Source organism: Haliotis rubra, unplaced genomic scaffold (genome assembly GCF_003918875.1).
Source record: "Haliotis rubra isolate DU_JTF1 unplaced genomic scaffold, ASM391887v1 Scf51, whole genome shotgun sequence".
Classification (NCBI taxonomy): Eukaryota; Metazoa; Mollusca; class Gastropoda; order Lepetellida; family Haliotidae; genus Haliotis; species Haliotis rubra.
Window position 1 is genome coordinate 1,346,732 of NW_025767202.1, and position 25,997 is coordinate 1,372,728.

Below are 25,997 nucleotides of genomic sequence, written 5' to 3' on the forward strand. Positions count from 1 at the left end.
ATAGTAATAGTATTAGTAATACCTCCACAAGTCTGTATTGATCTTGGATTACCGCCTAGTAACATGATTACTAATGTGGACATCATTGCATTGACTGGTTAGCTTAGTCATGTGCGACACCACATACAGTGATGGTAACTGGTCATACAGAGGATTTGACTAAACTGGACACGTTGTTTGTCTACATGATCTATCGCTGTTACATGATGTTATGACCTTTCACGGAGTTTACCCATTGACACTTACATGTACATAACATTTCAATCAATTAGGACAGGACATGCTTACCGATTTCGTGAACGCTCTGTTACATAACTGATTTACATTTAGTTTACATCAGCATTTTGCTTTTCACGCCCAGGAGAATCTGCCGTGCTAGTTATATAGCGGCGTGTTTTTGTCGGGCAAAATAAAATGTTAGATAGTCGTAGACAGAAAAAACACACATCATAAACAATCCTGAAAATGTGCTAAGATGGTAGCAATATTGCTGTATTGATCGTTCGTCTGTTATGATGTGAAAGAGGATGAATTGAGACTCCAGTGGACCATCTGGTCCATGCTCGCTGCAAACAGGTTTACTGTGGCGATTGTATCACTTAACATCTGAAGCGATACCCATGTAGACACCCACTGGTTTCCGATGTGCCTTGGCGTGTGTTTGTGACGTATGACACCAGCGGGCCAGGGTTTACCTTTTCGCGAACACCGGGTACCATCACATTTGATACTGATTCATGAACATGCTGATGATATATTCGGAATAATACAATGCACTTCTGTCAGAGATTTCGTATGAATATAGAAAGGGGTTTGTTTGCTTTAGTATATGATACACAATACATGTGCAGCACATATACGATCGTTCTTTAACCAGGGGATGGCGTCTTTTCATTGGTTGGATTCTGAAAGTGGATGAAAACCAAAAGTAATTATTCATATGAAGAGCCTTGACAGTACTGACTGTTTCAACGTTATCCCCAGAGGAGGTGTTAGACTCTGGCCAATTGGCAGCTCATTGAAGCAGCACTCAACTCGACAGCCAACGTATGTTTTATGATCTAAATCAATCGAGCAATAACTCATTACCACAATTACCCAGACACAAGCTCTATTTGAAACAGGGTACTAATTACACTTTACAGCTAAGCTAAACCAGAGCCAACCGACGAACCCATCGCCTTTCTCTGCGTTAGCGAAAAGAGGCGTCATTTGTTAAAAGTATATTCCCAAAGATATAACAAAAACAGCCTTGCACATACACAGCCACTGAGTACTAAGTACCAGTATTCCAACTGCCAGGTACCGTACCCATTCGTACAAAAACGTTTGTTTCTATAACTGTTTAAATACAACAAAACTATCCAATTCCAGTTGACGCCAGTTGAGGCTAGACGGTTTCCCAGCCTTCCATCAAAGCCCCAACAGCAGGCATACGTATATCTCGAGCTGTCAGCGTGCCAACCAGCATGCCTGGTAGTACGTTTTGTAGTATCCTCGTCTACAACTTGGCAGCATTTCAAGGTCACCTGCTTACCTGGGAAAACACTGGGGCGCGGTAACTTGCTCATTCAGTCTGGGAAAGTACGGAAGTCTCGCAGTGCAGTTATTATGTCATATTTTGGTGTGGTGCCAATTGGTCGCACGGCGTTATCTGGTTGAACACAGGATGGTTTAGCGGCTGCGTTTACCCATACAATTGGACAATGTAATTGCGAGGGGAGATGTAAGCCATGGCAAAAACGTTTTCGTCTTTGGTTTTAACTCCGTTTTTATTTCCAAACTAAGTAGTTACAAATGTTTCTTTGCACATTTTTGTTGTTGATTTGGTTTGCAATTATGACTATGATCTATGACTTATGTCACGGAATGTTTTAATGTATGTTTGATAGAAATGAAAAGTATTGTTTGGGATAAACTGATTATACCTCATTTATAAAAGACAGCATTCGAAAATTACGAAACAATATAAACGTATTATATTTCAATCGTAAGAAGACATTATCAAAATTTATTACGATTACATGCTGCAGAAAAGATGGCTGCATCTCATATCAGGTGACATTCTAAAGAACCAGTCGTTGGCTGGTGTGTTCCATGGGTATCACTTCCCAGCATTCCAAGTAAACATATTCTACTCCATGTGCAGTATACTTCTTATACACTAGTGCAGCCATTGCATAACACAAGGGTATGGAATAACAAACCGGATTATGGTTTAGCGTTTGATCGGGGTGAGTCACTTCATTTAAAAACAATCTTCACGTGGTTTTTGGGGTTGCGATAATTGCTTTACCTCCAAGCATTAACGTCATGTTTGTATGTATAACACACAAGCATACAACCTATCCAAGACAAACAATAAGAATGCAACAAAAGAAATTAGATCATGAAATAACAAATTATAAATATTTTGTCTGCCATTGTTTGTAACCGCAGACTGTTAAAGTTGAGCCTTGCGGGACAAGGAAGGCGTCAAAAGCGATAAACCTGTCGGCGGCGCTGTTTATCGTCTGCTCCTGGTGATTAGTGGAGAGCCGAGCAGACGACCGGTGAGCCTGAGTCACAACACAAGATACCCCTCCCCTTGGCACAGGTGAAGATATCGTTTTAGCAATTATCCGCTAATTTGGGGTGTCACTAATTGCTCTTCGAACATGGCGAGGTAGCTCCCGCTGTTCTTCACGGCGTGGGGTTGAGGGATAGCATATCTTGGTCTTGCTGTGTTCCTTGATTTCGTCTTGATTGATGGAGGTGTTTCACCCGGTCCATTTGCTGTTCCGCAAGTCCTTCTTGCAGCTTAAACAGTTCTGAAACTGACGCTCAAAGGTCTGATGTAAGTTGTTGCGCGACGTGTAAGTTATGATGAAGATACGTGGACGGCCTCAATCCACCCAACACTCTCATAGTGTAAATACGTGTTTGTTTTGTATTTTTTTTCTTTCAGCTTTGTAATTTGTCTACTTTTTGTGATCACTGATCTGCATGCTGAGTGAGGAAGGGAGGGGTCACTTGATGGGCGTGTTGTGTTGCAGGATCTGGTCCGTGTCTTCTGTGAGGGCAGGACTAACGTTTCTGTAATGGAGTCAAGAATAATGACTTGATGGCCGTTACCAACTGTGATGAGACTTTCATTACCAGTAGGTAATACATGTTTTTACAATGTGTAATCAACGTGGACCGTTATGCCATGTACAGGTCCAATGTCGTGTACAGCCTGACAACATATGTCGATTGTTTCTACATACACAGATGAATTGATTCTACTCCGAAATTCAGGAATATTTTTCCTAACTTCGCTTAATAAACTGTGAGACTGAAGTCTAAAGCCTGGTTTCAATTACTGTGCAATGCCATGTATTTCATAAGGGTTGTGTTTTGGACCGTACTTTTGCAGTGCTTCGAGGAGAGTTTTCGGGCTGTGAAGCTTAAGCTTTGGTAATGTCTGAAATTTCTGGTCAAATGCGATTTTCAGTGTATACTTTCTCTTGTGCGTTAGGTTTTAAATATGGAGTAATTCTTATATCTGGCAATTATTGCTGCAGTGTTTGTTCTCTGTAACCAGTGGGCGTTTCTTCTTCTTCTTGGGTTACTTGTTATATCAAATGTTGTAAAAAGGTTTCTATATGCGTATTTAACAAGATATACATAATGAAGATCTCTTCAAACTTTGCTGTAAAAAGAGAAGTAGATGAACAGTGTTGCTGCCTACTTAATCAAGAACAGGAAGCGGGCACATGAACAATGATTTAATGAATACAAAGGCTCAGTATTGGACTCAGTATTGGATTCTACATACTGACTGACTGACGCCGCTTTTAGCAATATTCCAGCAACATCACGGCGGGGGACACCAGAAATGGGCTTCACACATTGTACCCATGTGGGGATTCGAACCCGGGTCTTCGGCGTGACGAGCCAACGCTTTAACCACTAGGCTACCCCACCGCCCCAGGACTCTACATACACTACTCGCGACATTTAAGTGATGAGACAGAGATTCTATATTTCATCCAGAAATCAATCCGAAGATTATTGCTACATGAATTCAAATCAAACATAAAACACATTAGTATTTACATACAGGACTATTTCATTCCTAGTTGACAATTGATATGTACAGAAATATAATTAAACATTAACAAAGGGATGGCGTTACTTGTACACAGAGTGTCTGAAATTAAAATACAAATTCAAGATATGGTTTCGAATGATAGACATATCCTGCAAAGTTTATAATGACAACATGGTATGTGTCCCGGATGAGAGATCGTGTGAACTGTGTATCTGCACCTTGGAGTAATGACAACATGGTATGTGTCCCGGATGAGAGATCGTGTGAACTGTGTATCTGCACCTTGGAGTAATGACAACATGGTTTGTGTCCCGGATGAGAGATCGTGTGAACTGTGTATCTGCACCTTGGAGTAATGACAACATTCCGTCGTCTTCCAACATTTTATAATTTAAAGTTTCAACATCAAGTAGATCAATCAGAGATGAGAAAAAGTTATTTCGGAGAGGTAATAATTGTACACGGTGTAGTGTCATCTTATGGTTGTCACAATCATAAGCGTGCTTGTTACAAAGCAAACGTTCTTAAGAGACTTTATTTCGTGCTGAAATTTTATCCGTATGTGTGTAAGGCCACAAACACTAAGTGTATATATTTACTTACATATTTTTGCACTTACTTATTAATTTTTGAATGGCTAATATTAGGGCTGTGCAATATTACTGGTTAACCAGTATATAGCGGTACAGTATCTCGCGATACGATTATCACGATATGGTTCAGATTCTGCAATATATTGGGTCATCCAGAGTTAGCTCCCTTTGATTTATCTGCCCTTGATTTTCATTGCAACACAATGTGTTCTAAAAGTGCCAAATATACTTTTATTTCCGTTGGTTTACTATAACACTTTACAAGTGGAAGTATCTTTATAAGTGGCCCCAAAAGTGTCAAATATTCTACCAAATGCTTTAAGTTTTGTGGGTTTGAATGGTTTCATATGTGCCTTTTTGGACCGAGGACTTAGTGGCCTCAAATGGACCAAGCTTTTAAAAAAACGTAAGATATAGGACATAATAGTCCATATGTTATGAATTTATCATAAAGGCCTACGTCATGTGAATTTTGTAGGACTTTATAATGACATTATCGTCAAGGATCTTAGTTATTGGAGGTCACTTGAGATTGTAAGCTCAAGAAGTTCACCTAAATCATGTTTTTGTTTCATTTTGCAATAGTTCATGTTAACACGTGTTTATACTGGAGTTGAATCTGAATGAATCACTGACAAACAGTAACAATAATTACATACTGCATTGAAGTGCATTCTGTTGAAGCAAACAACAATGACCTGGAAAATCATGTTATACTATTACCTTTATCATTATGTTCGCAAAACTTTGTTACAATACAGTACTTGAATTAAAAATTCTACATTAAGGCTCTATATCATTTTATTTATCTGTAAACCATTGGCATACGGCCTTACACAATGGGGACGGGGAGCCTGAAAGTAGGGCGTAACTGCATCTAAGAAGATGATGTCGCACAGAGAGAGCTATTATGAAATTATGATGTACGCACTTGGGCAGAAACCAGTCAATATATCACAATATGTATTGCAATAATTCTTAAATTATTGCAATATATCACAATATGAGAATCGGGGCAATATACAGCCCAAGCTAATATTACCGGTAGAGCATGACATGTTCAGCAAAGTACCTGGTGTCATCACGGACTTTCAGTGATGTCACTCTTATCATTTTCACCGCTATTTGGCTTTTACGTCCAGTAGAATTGGTCTTGTCAGACACTGTCAAGGCTGGTTAAGGCTGTTGACTATATATATTTCCACATGTAATTAGATGCCTGCAATATACACACCGTATAATACCATGGTACAATGACAGGTAAACCTATAGGAAATGCACACGTGTTACAGGTTATGAATTATCAAAGGAATATGTTTCAGATATAAGATGACAGTGATAATGATACAAATCTAGTCTATTTAATTACCTCACGCGACAGTTACACGAATATCAAACTGATGTGTGCACCGTGATTGGGTAGTTTTTACTGTGTATATGTATTACATATATAAACCACTGTGAAGAAAAATATGAAAATATGTTTGTAATTAGACATCCATGCGTTTAATACATCTTCCGAGAACTAATGATCGTAGCGTGGGAAGCACCCCTCACCTGGCCGGGGTAATTTTCTGCTATGTGAGAAAAACGGTGAAACGCACACCTTTCAGACATACACACCGTACTGTGTGAAAGTGTTGTGTAAAGTGAGGCCATATGCGAGAAATATACCGTCTGTAGCACGTGTCCTACAAGTAGACGATGTTGCAATGCCATGGGGCATCCACAAGCGCTGTTGTCAATGATGCATGATAGTTAGGATGTTCATCTGTATGTGTAAACACGTGACTTCTGAAAATGCAGGGAACCTCTCTGGCGCCCAATTACTTATACATGCCCCCCTCCCACAAAACTACCAAGACAAAACTGCATTACAGCTGACTCTATTAACTAAAGTGTTTAGTTTAACATCGCTCGACTTTAGCATTCATGGGTAAATTTTGGTTCCCTCATGGGTATTTCTTTCGTCCATCTTACTGTCCTACATACCCGATCCTACATGCCCATTACTACACACTCGAGCCTACATGTCCATTCCTATATCCTCGATCCTACATGTCCGTTTCTTCATACTCAATCCTACATGTCTATTCCTTCATACTCGATCCTACATGTCTATTCCTATACACTCAATCCTACATGTCCATTCCTATACACTCTATCCTACATGTCCATTCCTACATACTCGATCCTACATGTCCATTCCTACATACTCGATCCTACAAGCCCATTACTACACACTCGATCCTACATGTCCATTCCTAAACACTCAATCCTACATGTCCATTCCTAAACACTCGATCCTACATGTCCATACCTACATACTCGATCCTACATGTCTATTCCTATAACCTCGATCCTACTTGTCCATTCCTACATACTCGATCCTACATGTCCATTACTACATACTCGATCCTACAAGCCCATTACTACACACTCAATCCTACATGTCCATTCCTATACACTCGATCCTACATGTCCATTCCTACATACTCGTTCCTACATGTCCATTCCTACATACTCGATCCTACATGCCCATTACTACACACTCGATCCTACATGTCCATTCCTACACACTCGATCCTACATGTCCATTCCTACATACTCGATCCTACATGTCTATTCCTATACACTCGATCCTACATGTCCATTCCTACATACTCGATCCTACATGTCCATTCCTACATACTCGATCCTACAAGCCCATTACTACACACTCATTCCTACATGTCCATTCCTAAACACTCAATCCTAAATGTTCATTCCTATACACTCGATCCTACATGTCCATTCCTTCATATTCGATCCTACATGTCCAGTCCTTCATACTCGATCCTACATGGCCATTCCTTCATACTCGATCCTACATGCCCGTTCCTATACACCCGATCCTATAGATACCATCCAACATACCCGACCCTAGAAGCCTATTCCTGCATACATATTGCTACACTCAAACTGATGTCCATTCCTACATACTCGATCCTACAAGCCTATTACTACACACTCGATCCTACATGTCCATTCCTTCATACTTGATCCTACATGGCCATTCCTTCATACTCGATCATACATGCCCGTTCCTATACACCCGATCCTACAGATACCATCCAACATACCCGACCCTAGAAGCCTATTCCTGCATACATATTGCTACACTCAGTGTACATACTTGATCCTACACTGGCATTCCTTCGTGCCTATTTCAGTTTGTCCGTACCTACAAACCCATTGTTTTGTACCTGACCCTACATATTCAATCAATCTTCCACCACAGATGCACACCTCTTCCTCTAGCTTAAGAGTCTAAGGTCGCCTACTGACGTAAGGTTTCTGTGGGACACGTGTGTGAGTTTGGGCAGACGTACCTATTGGACTGACTGACTGACTGAGTTTGGTTTTACGCCGCTTTTAGCAATATTCCAGCAACATCACGGCGGGGGACACCAGAAATGGGCTTCACACATTGTACCCATGTGGGGATTCGAACCCGGGTCTTCGGCGTGACGAGCCAACGCTTTAACCACTAGGCTACCCCACGTATCTATTGGAAGCTTAAGTACAGATAAAAGCTTTGTATTTGTATTCAGAAGACGTCTATTTCATGCTGATATGATTTGACCGTCAGAAATGACAGAATGTCTGTGGCTGCTCTGTGTATAAACGTTCGCGTATAGAGTGAGTTTTGCTTTCGCAGCTGCATCTCTTGACTCCAGGAGATCAACGACAAATAGCGGATCTAACTGCAGTCCTTGTTTTACTGAGCCCGGGCTGGGCATGTTCTTGGTATGTCAGTAGCAGGTGAGCAATGGTGTCATGTTGACTGCAAAATGGGCAGACTTCAACTTTCCCTTCATATGAGAGAGAGAACAACTTTTTATGGACTGCAAATGGATTCTTCGAGGGCTTGGAGGAAGAGTGTTTCTGAGTTAAGGTATTACTGACATTGGTAAAGGTTGCAATGTCGAAGAAGTTTAGCATTACATACCCAACACAACAGATCTCTATAGTCTCTATGATATATGCTAGACAATGAATGCTCCCTCCACACTTGGGTCTGTTTCCACAGCGAACCAGTCCCCTGGGACCACCAAGAAGGAAGGGATTACGTAACCCTATCCAAACCTATAACAATGGTTGGTGGTAATAAGTCATATCGCCCCCAGATTACCCGGATCTACAGATGCATGCTGGGAGTGTGCATGAATACTGCTTGCCTCCTTCCAATGCCAGTCTTGAGTGTCCCTCTGTCAGTGTCGATCTCTGCTGATGAGAAAGGTGTTCTGCCTGATTAACCTCCTTGCAAGATTCAATTAGTGTCACATACACAGTGCAAGCGCTAAATCTCTTGGGGGTAATTTGGCTAATAACAGTGTTGTATGTAGAATCTGGTGTGATTTGCGCTATATTTCCCGATGTGGAGATCACGTGTTTGGAATGCCGCACGCTGAGTTTATGGCTTGTATTTTGGGTTGCAGCTGACAGATAAACAACAACACTACACGAGAACCCAGTAAACAAAAACATACAGCTCGAGCACAGAGTCCTTTCCGTGTATACAGTCTTGTGTATATGATAACCTAATACACAAAGTTGCGTTGCTATGATACATTCAAAATCCAAAATGTTGTTGTGTAACGGTATTTGTCCCATGTACGCACAACGCTGGACGTCGCGTCTTAAACACTCCATCACTTCGGAAAGTGTTGTGCAAAACTGCTTCAGCTTTCTGTAGATACGTTTGGTTTAAAGGTTGAACAGCCTCATATACTGAATCATATATTGAGTCCAGCTCAAGTTGATCTGGGATTCTTTTGGATTTGTTAATTATGCTTCACATAGTCGACACCTGGGATTTTATCGAAAAAAGTTATTCTTCCAGGAATTGGCTGATAAAATCTATTCAGACTGCTGAAAATAGAAATTGTCAACCACAAAAATACATTCTTGCAATATGTTCTAATGAATCATTTAGTCTTACAACTGGAATTGTTACGGTTAACCTCGTATAGTAACCTTTCGATCCCTTAACAAGATTTAGTATTAACTAACATCACCCTTTTGAAATATCCCAGCTTCTAATTTCTACGAATTTACGTAATTGGAACAGTTTAAAGCCTCAATTCTCAACTTCTACTAAACATCTAACCAAGTGGGACTTCCTGTTCCCCCAGAACTGTCTAATCACCTGACCCGTATTCCCAACAGGCTCTTAAACAAAAGTGTTGTTATCTAGTTTGACGAACAAAAGAACCTCATGCAATCGTATCTCATCATTAATTGCCAGGAACCGCACACCATTGAGCCTGTGAGGAACGAGGAGACTCGCCTAACGCCAAGCAGTGAGCAACGTCGAAGCAGCGACCAGATAAGCTTAATTAGTTCAGTCATCGCTGCATACATGCTTAGCTTCATCCGTCAGTTGCAGCAGCGCTGACGATCTAGAGCCTGACCTCACCATGACGTTTGGTCATATCACACGCATTGCACATCCTAATGAGGAATTCATTACCACCTCTGTGGTTTTACGCAACGACTTATATGTCAGCATGCCTGACTTTACCATTACTTTTCTGTAACATGTTTGTACTTACAATACGTTGCTATTATTCGAAACGATTTGTTTATATTTTTGCTGTTTTTTGTACAAGCTGTTAACGTTTCTAAAGTATTTGATTTATGAGAACAGAGATCTTGGTCATTTCCCCGACAGGGCGTCAAGCCGTCTGTGAGGTAGTTTTTATGGATGGGTTAATTGAAACTTCCTGTTTAAATGTTACTGTATATCAAACCGGCTGGAGGGTTACCGGAGCCATTTTGTTTAACATTTAAAAACTAATTCAAATGATAACCTTTTCATGTTTTTACCTGCTTGCAATAAACTATTCAACTTGTAGATTCAGGTTGGTGTAACCGCTGCCTACTCGTCTACTTGATGTATGTGGACACTACAAGGATGGCTGAGTGAGATTGGCTCATCGCGCGTTGAACATTGTTCTAATTGCATCATGGGAAGGAAGCACGAAGAGATGCAGTTCTCAGGCGTTTACCACTTGTGTGAAATCTACAGACATGTCTAAAACATCTTCAGGGCGAATATTTTAACCCACTGCCATAGTTTTCTTGCCGGTAACAGGCACAGGACACAAAATTCAGGGACGACTTGGTCTGCCGTTCCCATACACTAACAGCTAGTCTCTGAAATGAACATATTTTAGAGAAAATAAAAGTTTTTAAATCAAAATTATAAATACAATAAAAAGGACACCGGAGACTTTCTTCATTTTCAGAAACTGCGGTAATCTAGACTTTCTAGACTCGCATGGGCTGTGTTGGTATATTTGTTTCAGAGTCTGCATGACAGACTACCGCTCCGCCTAACACCGAAATATTTCCTTTTGGGTAAAACATATTGATTTTCTTCATTTCCTTTTGGATTAATAACATCTTCATTGGTTTATGTTATAGTTTTTCAGTTTTTATGCTTTTAAATATGTGTGTCACTAGCACCTGTGTCATCACCGGCTTTAGGTCAGACCATGAATGCTTTTGTTTGTAACAGAGATGAATTAATCTGTTGATATTGAGTTACAACACATTATCCACAAGTCTGTATGGCGGGACGGACGATTTCATGTCAGGTTTCTCACCATATAAATGTTCCAGCGGCTCCAGCCTTGGTGTCTTCAATGCTCAAATATTAAGGTACAACTGAGCATGTTCTTTCTATCACGATTTCAAAGTTGTTTGATCAGGGTTGAATACCTTATCAAAACGTGTGGGCATATCGCCGACATTTTCAATGTTTATTCATCATGCAGTGACCGACACGTCAGAAGTTCATAAGATAAGATATTTATTGCATAGCATTCCATGAAGAAACAGTGGCAATATTCTGTAAACTACAAATATAAACACAGCAGGTACAAGAAATATAGATACATTTCACACATAAATGATGTACATTATAACAATTATTCTAGAAATCATGTGGTATAATGACATGGAAATAATATATGAGGAGACTATGGTAAGATACAGAATTCATTTAAAGTTGTAAAGATAGTGACATTTTTTGGAAATTAATTCAGGACTTCTATTCGTGAAAATTATTAAGAATTGTTCTATTTTTGAGATTTTGGTAAATTCTTGGTCATAATAAAGCATTGTGTGTATAAGTGTCCCTTTCTTCGCTATACTTGGTACATGATATTACATGATGTTGTTCATCATCTAAGACACTGCACATTTCACAGAGACGATGTTCTAATTGTGTTGCAAGTTTTGTATATCTTCCAGTTTCAATTTTGAGTTTATGATTACTTAACCGTAGTTTTGAAGAAATGTGATCGATGAGCTTTGTTTTTACAATGAAATAGATAATTTTCGAGTTTTATAGATGACTTGACCAATCTGTATGTTCTTAATTTTTTATTTGAAGTAGGGGAATCACTTAATGAATGTTTGAACATGTCTTCACATGTTGACTGGAGTTTATTCATGGTAGATACATTACATTTATTTGTGTTCGCTATTTCAATATTTTGACTTGTTCCTGAGGTCAGGTGTTTTTCTAGATGAACAACTGACCTGTCTTTGCATGTGTTTGGGACAAATGCCACAGTGGACAGGATAAGCTCACCGGGGCGGGGATGGATATACTGCCATCACTACATGACAATGAGTCATAGACACACGCGGATGATATAGATAACTTGTAAAATTGACCCACATTTCAGATGTCTTACGGTTAAAGATAGAATTGTGGCTTGTATGAGTACTTAAATATATTTACATATCACATTTAGATATCTAATATGATACTGTCCTGTATTTCACATTTAGATATTCTATTGGTGGTAAGAGACACTGGGCTTTCGAAAGGGGAAATGTATGTACATCGAAATGCAAATATCATCTCAAGCAATCCTGTTTCCGGAATGTCTTACAAGGAATACCGCGCAGTACATGTGCATACTGACATGATGGTGTGGATTTATTTTCAAAGGCGAAAACACCTACTTGTGAACTCTGAGCGAATGCTCTTTCATATTTGGTGCAGGCGTGGAACAAAGGTGGTTGTGCTAGGCAGTGGATGCACGTGCATTCCTCTACCATACAAGAGGATAGTGGTTGCTCTTGCCTATCACAAATATAACTTCACGAAACAGACCGCACGCGCTTCTGCTGCCTTCCGTTCGACATGTGTCTTCCTTCAGTTCAAACGGGACTGGCATAAGAAATTCTGACGATACAGCAGACTTAAATCTGCTTGCCATTAGCACGAAAATGTCACGCAATGAGATGCAACAAACAGTTGCTGGAACCATTTGGAAACAGTTACCTCCCCTTGTCGTCTGCTCTCGTTAGCAGACGATCAGATTCGGTGGCAGCTGTGGAATCGCTTATTCTGGTCCCGGATGTGAAGTCGTTTTTTGACAGAGGCGAAATGTATTGAGTTTCAAAGTATACCATCTTGTGTTTTGTCCGGGACTTCTGACATTAGATGTTGTGTTTACATCTATTTAAAGAGTTGGACAACCTTGGGGAAACCTGGCGGTGGGTGTGGGCATTCTTTAGAGGTCATTGTGTTGTCATCAGGGTCACAAGATCTTCCCGAAATGTGAATGTAAATGTAATAAAGATGAAAGATACGAAATCCCTCGAATACGTGACTTTTGACAGGACTATCTTTCATCTTAAACATAAAAACGTAATGAATGTTCTGTTTCTACTTTAGTCTTGTACTGCTAAAAGATGAATTTAAATGATGACAAACCAACAAATGTCCTTTAAATCTACTTATAAAAATAACTGAGAATTAATACAAAAGCAAAGAATCATTCGTCAATCCTGGAATTTTTATACGAGAAGAAAATGCGTTTGGCCAAAATGCTGGAACAGACTCCACTGGGCTAAAACGCAAATTAGAGGTGAAAGTTACGTGACTGGACTCCTGAGAGACAGTGCCGACAGTCGGTGCTAGTAAATAGTAAATATGTTGTGTTGCCCGGGGTCGCTGATAAGTTAAGTTACGTTATTCAGCTTCGAACAACATTTCCGGTATACCACGACAAGATGGATTCACGATAAAGGAAAGCCCTATGATACACAAAGTATGTATTTAATGTTTTGAGATTGTCATAAGAAATTTGTCTCATAATCGAAATATAAACATGCTTCATTTCCTCATCTTAAACAAAACCTTAGACTTGCAAATGTTTAAGATTTCAAAGTTACTAAGCAATTTTTCAGATATTTTTGTTTTGAGGACCTGTGTGCAAATGTAACTGGAACACGTTCAGCAAAGTCGCTTTTCGGTTAGAAAGCACAGTATATGCCATGCCACACTTGGGTAACCGAACACGCTCCTTATAACAGAATGTAGGAAATAACCAAGGTTACATGTTCACAAATAGCGTTATAGTCATTGTAATCCACATTCCATCTCAACACATATCTCTGTGTAATATCAAACTTTTAATCAGATGATGTATACATGTAACATGGAACAACATTACAATGTATACCTGTAACTAGCAACGACATAACACTGTATACCTGTAACAACCAACAACATAACAATGTATACACGTAACTAGCAACAACATAGCAATGTATACATGTCACTAGCAACAACATAGCATTATGAACTGTAAGTAGAAACAACATTACAATGTATGACTGTAACTAGCAACAACATAACAATGTAAACATGTAAAAGCAACAGCAAAATAATGTACACATTTAACTAGCAACAACATAGCAATATGCAACTGTAAGTAGCAACAATATTACAATGTATACAATGTTTGCATGTAACAAGCAACAACATAAAAAAGTATACATGTTACATGGATCAACATAACAATGTATACACGAAACAAGCAACAACATAACAATGTATACATGTTACAAGCAACAATATAACAATGTATACATGTTACAAGCAACAACATAACAATGTATACATGAAACAAGCAACAATATAACAATGAATACATGTTACAAGCAACAACATAAAAATGTATGCAAGAAATAAGCATCGACATAACAATGTATACATGTTACATGGAACAACATAACACTGTATACATGTTACATGGAACAACATAACAATGTATACATGTTACATGGAACAACATAACAATATATATACACGAAACAAGCAACAAAATAACAATGTATATATGTTACATGGAACAACATAACAATGTACACACGAAACAAGCAACAACATAACAATGTTTACATGTTACATGAAACAACATAACAAAGTATACATGTTACAAGCAACAGCATAACAATGTATATATGTTACATGGAACAACACAACAATGTATACATGTTACATGAAACAACATAACAATGTATACATGTTACAAGCAACAGCATAACAATGTATATATGTTACATGGAACAACATAACAATGTATGCAAGAAACAAGCAACAACATAACAATGTATACATGAAACAAGCAACAACATAACAATGTTTACATGTTACATGGAACAACATAACAATGTTTACATGTTACAAGGAACAACATGACAATGTTTACATATAACAAGCAACAACAAAAAAATGTATACATGTCACAAGCAACAACATAACAATGTACACACGAAACAAGCAACAACATAACAATGTTTACAAGTTACAGGGAACAACATGACAATGTTTACATGTTACATGAAACAACATAACAATGTATACATGAAACAAGCAACAACATAACAATGTATAAATGAAACAAGCAACAACAAAACAATGCATACATGTTACATGGAACAACATAACAATGTATACATGAAACAAGCGACAACATAACAATGTATACATGAAACAAGCAACAACAAAGCAATGTATACATGTTACATGGAACAACATTACAATGTATACATGTAACAAGCAACAACATAATAATGTATACATGAAACAAGCAACAACAAAACAATGTATACATGTTACATGGAACAACATAACAATGTATACATGACACAAGCGACAACATAACAATGTATACATGAAACAAGCAACAACATAGCGATGTATACATGTTACATGGAACAACATTACAATGTATACATGTTACATGGAATAACATTACAATGTATACACGAAACAAGCAACAACAAAATAATGTATACATGTCACAAGCAACAACATAACAATGTATGCATGAAACAAGCAACAACATAACAATGTATGCATGTTACATGGAACAACATAACAATGTATACATGTTACATGGAACAACATAACAATGTATACATGTTACATGGAACAACATAACAATGTATACATGTTACATGGAACAACATAACAATGTATACATGTAACAAGCAGCAGCATAACAATGTATACATGTAACAAGCAACAACATAACAATGTATACATGGAACAAACAACAACATAACAATGTATACATGGAACAAGCAACAACATAACAATGTATACATGAAACAAGCAACAACATAACAATGTATACATGTTACAAGCAACAGCATAACAATGTATACATGTTACATGGAACAACATAACAATGTATAAACGAAACATGGAACAACATAACAATGTATAAACGAAACAAGCAACAACATAACAATGTATACATGTAACAAGCAACAACATAACAATGTATACATGTTACAAGCAACAGCATAACAATGTACACATGTTACAAGGAACATAACAATGTATACATGTAACAAGCAACGATTTAACAATGTATACATGTAACAAGCAACAACATAACAATGTATACATGTTACATGGAACAACATAATAATGTATACATGTAACAAGCAACAGCATAATAATGTATACATGAAACAAGCAACAACATAACAATGTATACATGTTACATGGAACAACATAACAATGTATACATGAAACAAGCAACAACATAGCAATGTATACGCGTTACATGGAACAACATAACAATGTATACATGTTACATGGAACAACATAACAATGTATACACGAAACAAGCAACAACATAACAATGTTCACATGTAAAAAGCAACAACATAACAATGTATGCATGAAACAAGCAACAACATAACAATGTATACATGTTACATCGAAAAACATAACAATGTATACATGTAACAAGCAACAACATAACAATGTATACATGTTACATGGAACAACATAACAATGTATACATGACACAAGCAACAACATAACAATGTATACATGACACAAGCAACAACATAACAATGTATACATGTTACATGGAACAACATAACAATGTATACATGTTACATGGAACAACATAACAATGTATAAACGAAACAAACAACAACATAACAATGTATACATGTAACACGCAACAACATAATAATGTATACATGTAACAAGCAACAATATAACAATGAATACACGAAACAAGCAACAACATAACAATGAATACATGTTACATGGAACAACATAACAATGAATAAATGAAACAAGCAACAACATAACAATCTAAACATGTAACAAGCAACAACATAATAATGTTTACATGTAACAAGCAACAACATAACAATGTATAAATGTTACATGGAACAACATAAACATGTATACATGTTACATGGAACAACATAAAAATGTATACATGTTACAAGCAACAACATAACAATGTTTACATGTAACAAGCAACAACATAACAATGTTTACATGTTACATGGAGCAACATAACAATGTATACATGAAGCAAACAACAACATAACAATGAAAACATGAAACAAGCAACAAAATAAAAATGTTTCCATGCATGTTACAAGCAACAACATAAAAATGTATACATGAAACAAGCAACAACATAACAATGTATACACGAAACAAGCATCAAAATAAAAATGTTTACATGTTACATGGAACAACATAACAATGTACACATGGAACAAGCAACAACATAACAATGTATGCATGAAACCAGGAACAACATAACAATGTACACATGAAACAAACAACAACATAACAATGTATACACGAAACAAGCAACAAAATAAAAATGTATACATGTTACATGGAACAACATAACAATGTACACATGGAGCAAGCAACAACATAACAATGTATGCATGAAACCAGGAACAACATAACAATGTACACATGAAACAAACAACAACATAACAATGTATACACGAAACAAGCAACAAAATAAAAATGTATACATGTTACATGGAACAACATAACAATGTACACATGAAACAAGCAACAACATAACAATGTATACATGAAACAGGCAACAACGTAACAATGTATACATGAAACAAGCAACAACATAACAATATATACATGAAACGAGCAACAAAATATAAATGTTTACATGATACATGGAACAACATAACAATGTACACATGGAACAAGCAACAACATAAGAATGTATACATGAAACAAGCAACAAAATAAAAATGTTTACATGTTACAGGGAACAACAAAACAATGTAGACATGAAAAAAGCAACGACATAGCAATTTACACTTGAAACAAGCAACAACATAACAATGTATACATGAAACAAGCAACAAAATAAAAATGTTTACTTGTAAAAAGCAAGAAAATAACAATGTGCACATGAAACAAGCAAAAACATAACAATGTATACATGAAACAAGCAACAAAATAAAAATGTTTACATGAAACAAGCAACAACATAACAATGTATAAATGAAACAAGCAACAACATAAAAATGCTTACATGTTACATGGAACAACATAACAATGTACACATGTAACAAGCAACAACATAAAAATGTATGCATGAAACAAGCAACAACATAAAAATGTGTACATGTTACAGGGAACAACATAACAATGTACACATGAAACAAGCAACAACATAGCAATTTACACTTGAAACAAGCAAAAACATAACAATGTATACATTGAACAAGCAACAAAATAAAAATCTTTACTTGTAAAAAGCAAGAAAATAACAATGTACACATGAAACAAGCAAGAACATAACAATGTATACATGAAACAAGCAACAAAATAAAAATGTTTACTTGTAAAAAGCAAGAAAATAACAATGTACACATGAAACAAGCAAGAACATAGCAATGTACACATGTAACAAGCAACAACATAAAAATGTACACATGGAACAAGCAACAACATAACAATGTATACATGAAACAAGCAACAACATAACAATGTATACATGTTACAAGCAACAACATAACAATGTATACATGTTACATGGAACAACATAACAATGTATACATGTTACAAGGAGGAACATAACAATCCATACTTGTTACAAGCAACAACATAACAATGTATACATGTTTCATGGAACAACATAACAATCTATACATGTTACATGGAACAACATAACAATGTACACACGAAACAAGCAACAACATAACAATGTATACTTGAAAAAAGCAGCAACATAACAATGTTTACATGTAACAAGCAACAACATAACAATGTTTACATGTTACATGGAACAACATAACAATGTTTACATGTTACACTGAACAACATAACAATATCAACACGAAACAAGCAACAACATAACAGTGTATGCATGAATCAAGGAACAACATAACAATGTATACATGAAACAAGAAACAAAATAAAAATGTTTACTTGTAAAAAGCAAGAAAAAAACAATGTACACATGAAACAAGCAACAACATAACAATGTATACATGAAACAAACAACAAAATAAAAATGTTTACATGAAACAAGCAACAACATAACAATGTATACATGAAACAAGCAACAACATAAAAATGTTTACATGTTACATGGAACAACATAACAATGTACACATGAAACAAGCAACAATATAACAATGTATACCCGAAACAAGCAACAACATAACAATGTGTACATGTTACATGGAACAACATAAAAATGTATACATGTTACATGGAACAACATAACAATGTATACATGAAACAAGCAACAACATAACAATGTTTACATGTAACAAGCAACAGGATAACAATGTTTACATGTTACATGGAGCAACATAACAATGTATACATGAAACAAACAACAATATAACAATGTATACCCGAAACAAGCAACAACATAACAATGTATACATGTTACATGGAACAACATAAAAATGTATACATGTTACATGGAACAACATAACAATGTATACATGAAACAAGCAACAACATAACAATGTATACATGTTACAAGCAACAGCATAACATTGTATACATGTTACAAAACAACAACATGTTATAACAATGTATACATGTTACGTGGAACAACATAACAATCTATACATGTTACATGGAACAACATAACAATGTACACACGAAACAAGCAACAACATAACAATGTATACATGAAAAAAGCAACAACATAACACTGTTTACACGTAACAAGCAACAACATAACAATGTTTACATGTTACATGGAACAACATAACAATGTTTACATGTTACACTGAAGACCATAACAATATAAACATGAAACAAACAACAAAATAAAAATGTATATACATGTTACATGGAACAACATAACAATGTACACATGAAACAAGCAACAACATAGCAATGTATACATGAAACAAACAACAATATAACAATGTATACCCGAAACAAGCAACAACATAACAATGTATACATGTTACATGGAACAACATAAAAATGTATACATGTTACATGGAACAACATAACAATGTATACATGAAACAAGCAACAACATAACAATGTATACATGTTACATGGAACAACATAACAATGTATACATGACACAAAGTTTCTTTAACAACATAACAATGTATACATGACACAAGCAACAACATAACAATGTATACATGTTACATGGAACAACATAACAATGTATACATGTTACATGGAACAACATAACAATGTATAAACGAAACAAACAACAACATAACAATGTATACATGTAACACGCAACAACATAATAATGTATACATGTAACAAGCAACAATATAACAATGCATACACGAAACAAGCAACAACATAACAATGAATACATGTTACATGGAACAACATAACAATGAATAAATGAAACAAGCAACAACATAACAATCTAAACATGTAACAAGCAACAACATAATAATGTTTACATGTAACAAGCAACAACATAACAATGTATAAATGTTACATGGAACAACATAAACATGTATACATGTTACATGGAACAACATAAAAATGTATACATGTTACAAGCAACAACATAACAATGTTTACATGTAACAAGCAACAACATAACAATGTTTACATGTTACATGGAGCAACATAACAATGTATACATGAAGCAAACAACAACATAACAATGAAAACATGAAACAAACAACAAAATAAAAATGTTTCCATGCATGTTACAAACAACAACATAAAATGTATACATGAAACAAGCAACAACATAACAATGTATACACGAAACAAGCATCAAAATAAAAATGTTTACATGTTACATGGAACAACATAACAATGTACACATGGAACAAGCAACAACATAACAATGTATGCATGAAACCAGGAACAACATAACAATGTACACATGAAACAAAAACAACAACATAACAATGTATACACAGAAACAAACAACAAAAAATAAAATGTATACATGTTACATATGGAACAACATAACAATGTACACATGGAGCAAGCAACAACATAACAATGTATGCATGAAACCAGGAACAACATAACAATGTACACATGAAACAAACAACAACATAACAATGTATACACGAAACAAGCAACAAAATAAAAATGTATACATGTTACATGGAACAACATAACAATGTACACATGAACAAAGCAACAACATAACAATGTATACATGGAAACAGGCAACAACGTAACAATGTATACATGAAACAAACAACAACATAACAATATATACATGGAAACAGAGCAACAAAATATAAATGTTTACATGATACATGGAACAACATAACAAAAATGTACACAACAAAAACAACAACATAAGAATGTATACATGAAACAAGCAACAAAATAAAAATGTTTACATGTTACAGGGAACAACAAAACAATGTAGACATGAAAAAAGCAACGACATAGCAATTTACACTTGAAACAAGCAACAACATAACAATGTATACATGAAACAAGCAACAAAATAAAAATGTTTACTTGTAAAAAGCAAGAAAATAACAATGTGCACATGAAACAAGCAAAAACATAACAATGTATACATGAAACAAGCAACAAAATAAAAATGTTTACATGAAACAAGCAACAACATAACAATGTATAAATGAAACAAGCAACAACATAAAAATGCTTACATGTTACATGGAACAACATAACAATGTACACATGTAACAAGCAACAACATAAAAATGTATGCATGAAACAAGCAACAACATAAAATGTGTACATGTTACAGGGGAACAACATAACAATGTACACATGAAACAAGCAACAACATAGCAATTTACACTTGAAACAAGCAAAAACATAACAATGTATACATTGAACAAGCAACAAAATAAAAATCTTTACTTGTAAAAAGCAAGAAAATAACAATGTACACATGAAACAAGCAAGAACATAACAATGTATACATGAAACAAGCAACAAAATAAAAATGTTTACTTGTAAAAAGCAAGAAAATAACAATGTACACATGAAACAAGCAAGAACATAGCAATGTACACATGTAACAAGCAACAACATAAAAATGTACACATGGAACAAGCAACAACATAACAATGTATACATGAAACAAGCAACAACATAACAATGTATACATGTTACAAGCAACAACATAACAATGTATACATGTTACATGGAACAACATAACAATGTATACATGTTACAAGGAGGAACATAACAATCCATACTTGTTACAAGCAACAACATAACAATGTATACATGTTTCATGGAACAACATAACAATCTATACATGTTACATGGAACAACATAACAATGTACACACGAAACAAGCAACAACATAACAATGTATACTTGAAAAAAGCAGCAACATAACAATGTTTACATGTAACAAGCAACAACATAACAATGTTTACATGTTACATGGAACAACATAACAATGTTTACATGTTACACTGAACAACATAACAATATCAACACGAAACAAGCAACAACATAACAGTGTATGCATGAATCAAGGAACAACATAACAATGCAACAACATAACAATATATACATGAAACAAGAAACAAAATAAAAATGTTTACTTGTAAAAAGCAAGAAAAAAACAATGTACACATGAAACAAGCAACAACATAACAATGTATACATGAAACAAACAACAAAATAAAAATGTTTACATGAAACAAGCAACAACATAACAATGTATACATGAAACAAGCAACAACATAAAAATGTTTACATGTTACATGGAACAACATAACAATGTACACATGAAACAAGCAACAATATAACAATGTATACCCGAAACAAGCAACAACATAACAATGTGTACATGTTACATGGAACAACATAAAAATGTATACATGTTACATGGAACAACATAACAATGTATACATGAAACAAGCAACAACATAACAATGTTTACATGTAACAAGCAACAGGATAACAATGTTTACATGTTACATGGAGCAACATAACAATGTATACATGAAACAAACAACAATATAACAATGTATAGCCGAAACAAGCAACAACATAACAATGTATACATGTTACATGGAACAACATAAAAATGTATACATGTTACATGGAACAACATAACAATGTATACATGAAACAAGCAACAACATAACAATGTATACATGTTACAAGCAACAGCATAACATTGTATACATGTTACAAGCAACAACATAACAATGTATACATGTTACGTGGAACAACATAACAATCTATACATGTTACATGGAACAACATAACAATGTACACACGAAACAAGCAACAACATAACAATGTATACATGAAAAAAGCAACAACATAACACTGTTTACACGTAACAAGCAACAACATAACAATGTTTACATGTTACATGGAACAACATAACAATGTTTACATGTTACACTGAAGACCATAACAATATAAACATGAAACAAGCAACAAAATAAAAATGTATACATGTTACATGGAACAACATAACAATGTACACATGAAACAAGCAACAACATAGCAATGTATACATGAAACAAACAACAATATAACAATGTATACCCGAAACAAGCAACAACATAACAATGTATACATGTTACATGGAACAACATAAAAATGTATACATGTTACATGGAACAACATAACAATGTATACATGAAACAAGCAACAACATAAGAATGTATACATGTTACAAGCAACAGCATAACATTGTATAAATGTTACATGGAACAACATAACAATGTATACATGTTACAAGCAACAACATAACAATGTATACATGTTACAAGCAACAACATAACAATGTATACATGTTACGTGGAACAACATAACAATCTATACATGTTACATGGAGCAACATAACAATGTACACACGAAACAAGCAACAACATAACAATGTATACATGAAAAAAGCAACAACATAACACTGTTTACATGTAACAAGCAACAACATAAAAATGTTTACATGTTACATGGAACAACATAACAATGTTTACATGTTACACTGAACAACATAACAATATAAACATGAAACAAGCAACAAAATAAAAATGTATACATGTTACATGGAACAACATAACAATGTACACATGAAACAAGCAGCAACATAACAATGTATACATGAAACAAGCAACAACATAACAATGTATACATGTAACAAGCAACAGAATAAAAATGTTTACATGATACATGGAACAACATAACAATGTACACATGGAACAAGCAACAACATAACAATGTATGCATGAAAGAAGCAACAAAATAAAAATGTTTACTTGTAAAAAGCAAGAAAATAACAATGTACACATGAAACAAGCAACAAAATAAAAATGTTTACATGAAGAGCAAAACATAACAATGTATACATGAAACAAGCAACAACATAAAAATGTTTACATGTTACATGGAACAACATAACAATGTACACATGAAACAAGCAACAACATAACAATGTTTACATGTAACAAGCAACAATATAACAATGAATACATGTAACAAGCAACAGCATAACAATGTTTACATGTAACAAGCAACAGCATAACAATGTATATATGTAACAAGCAACAATATAACAATGTATACATGTAAGAAGCAACAATATAAGAGTGAATGTTCTGTTTTGTTATTGAGTGGGTATGTTGAAAGCTGTACTGAAGAACAAAATCTGTTTTCTGTTTGTGAGGCGGAGAGTGAATGTGTTGTTTTGTTAGTGAGTGGGTATCTTGATAGTTGTGGCGACGTATGCATTCTGCGGTGTGTTTGTGAGGCGGAGAGTAAATGTGCTGTTTTGAAAGTGAGTGGGTATCTTGATAGTTGTGGCGACGTATGCATTCTGCGGTGTGTTTGTGAGGCGGAGAGTGAATGTGTTGTTTTGTTAGTGAGTGGGTATCTTGATAGTTGTGGCGACGTATGCATTCCGCGGTGTGTTTGTGAGGCGGAGAGTGAATGTGCTGTTTTGTTAGTGAGTGGGTATGTTGATAGTTGTGGCGACGTATGCATTCTTCGGTGTGTTTGTGAGACGGAGAGTGAATGTGCTGTTTTGTTAGTGAGTGGGTATCTTGATAGTTGTGGCGACGTATGCATTCTGCGGTGTGTTTGTGAGGTTCAGAGTGAATGTGCTGTTTTGTTGGTTACTGGGTATATGGAGAGTTATGACAAATGATTTTTCTCCCATGTGTTTAACACATCAACATAGCAATTGTAAACATATCACTGCGTTATATCTCATATGTATGGGTTGTTAGTCAACCCACTCAGTTTTATGGAATAATATAACACAAAACATGTTTCACATTAAACTGGTTACTGTTGAAGAAACCGTAGCATATTAGATAGAAAAAAATCAACAGCTGCATAGTTCCCCTTCGGGCCACAATCAACAAACATCTTTCATTACGTAACCAGTACATCCCCCGTCTGCAGACGTCTTTTTCACGTCATGTTTAAGGGTGATGTAACATCTCTGCTTTGAGGGTAACACGATACCACAGAACTCTCATACAACATCATCGAGATGTGATGATAAACCGAGGCCGCTCATGGGTTGCTTCATACTCAACATCTGGAATCAAGCTCCGAATTATGAGATCTGGGAGAAACAAACGAACTAGTAAATTATCTTAAAAGTGGTTTTAAATGCACGGGTCAGGGAAAGTCCTTACAGTGGATGGTTTCAAGCTTTCAAGGTTCATTTTTCACCACTTCCCATAACACCTTCTGAATTATAGTTCTTTTATAAACCCTCAAATGGATTCAT